This window comes from Aplysia californica, unplaced genomic scaffold (assembly GCF_000002075.1).
Source record: "Aplysia californica isolate F4 #8 unplaced genomic scaffold, AplCal3.0 scaffold00021, whole genome shotgun sequence".
In the NCBI taxonomy this organism is placed as follows: domain Eukaryota; kingdom Metazoa; phylum Mollusca; class Gastropoda; order Aplysiida; family Aplysiidae; genus Aplysia; species Aplysia californica.
The window spans coordinates 2,565,705-2,567,482 of NW_004797291.1; positions in this window are offsets into that span (position 1 = coordinate 2,565,705).

A 1,778-nucleotide genomic window follows, 5' to 3' on the forward strand; every position below is an offset into this window, starting at 1 on the left:
GATAGATAGATAGATAGATAGATAGATAGATAGATAGATAGATAGATAGATAGATAGATAGATAGATAGAGTGAGAGAGAGAGAAGGAGAGAGGGAGAGAGGGAGAGAGGGAGAGCGAGAGAGAGGGAGAGAGAGAGAGGGAGAGAGAGAGAGAGGGGGGGCGTGGGGAGATTTAAATACCCTTCTTCCTAGTTCTGTTTACAATCTAAACACCCCAGGTTTAGAATTTCCGCCGAGGACAATTATTGATGTGGTTGCTGTACGCGGATGTCCTTGTTCGGATAAAGACGCCTGAACAAACTAGCACACTGATAAACAGACACTGACAGACGCACAGACGCAACCATGCATGAAGATGCTTCCTTGTCCACTGAACTGAACGTTGCTTAAAAGGTTTCTGATATGATGTAATGACACTTATGGTTTTTGGATAGAGTCTACATCTGTGCCGGTTTATACAGACATGTATATTATAATCCAATCATACACCTGATGCTCGACTTCGCCTTTTTCTGCTTCGGAGAAAGCGGACATAAGAGCTTTATTCTTCCCTCCCTCCCATTCCTGTGGGAAATACTTCTCAATTATCTGCCGTGTTTATCATTTTGTCTACGTTCTTTTGGGTTTGTTTGTTTTCGTAATGGATGGTTTCGTCCGATGTTTATGGAAAGGGCCCTTTTATTTTCGCTCGTATTTTTTTTTCTTTTCTATTTTCGTTCTCTCTTGTCTTGTTTCTCTTAAACCTCATGTAGTTTCTTTTACCCTATGTTTTTAAAAAGCCGATTGCTTGGATTGGCTGAACCTTCTCCTCGACTCCCCTTGACAGTGAGGGCTAGGCATTGACTCGGTAGAATCACTGTTGATATCTATACTTTACGGAGCCTTGCTTGTCTAGTACGCCGATTTTTAGACTGCTATTCATACAATCATACAGAGACCTGCTTTGACTTGAAAGCTCTCAAACCGACATCTAACAGATAACGTAACTCGGTGTGTATTGACCAACGTCTGTGGTATAATGTTTAGGATCGTAGATACCAAATATCCTAATGTAAAGTACCATATACTTTAAGATGAGGTACCATATACCGTAAAAAGTACCACATACCCTCAGACAAAATACAATATACAGGTATACCCTAGGATAAGGATACCATATAAGTAGAAATACAATTTACCCCTAGAAAAGGCACCACATAGCTCAAAGGGTACCATACACCCCCAGATATGGCACCAGTTACCCTTGGATGAAGTATCCCATACCCTGAGACAAGGTAGGCCTACCATAATGTGTGCTAATACGTGGAATCACACCCACTGAGATAGAGTACCATATACGCTAAGCAATGTGTAAGCTGCTAGGTCCCAAATGCTCTTAGATGGGAGCTGGGTGCTAGGTCCCGGATATCCCGAGATAAAGGCCAAGTGTTCCTTTATGCATACATTCTAACATAGTGGCTAGAATCTGAGACTTACATACCCTAAGGTAAAGACCAGGTGCTCGGCATCACTTACCATATGATCAGTGGGCTGGAAAATCTGAGACACATACATGATGACAGCTTCACGGTCACGACAGTTACGACCCGGATTTGGAGAAGAAAGATTTTTCAACGCGAAAGGCAGACACCCTGGCTACGACCCTAGACGCACTATACGAAAACCTAAACTTGGTTGTCGTTGATTTTTATTTTGTTTTGTTCGTTTTTTTGGTTTGTTTTCAACATTGTCTTTTGGTCGTTTGCTTCAGCTGCTACACTGTACACGTACGACTTGTA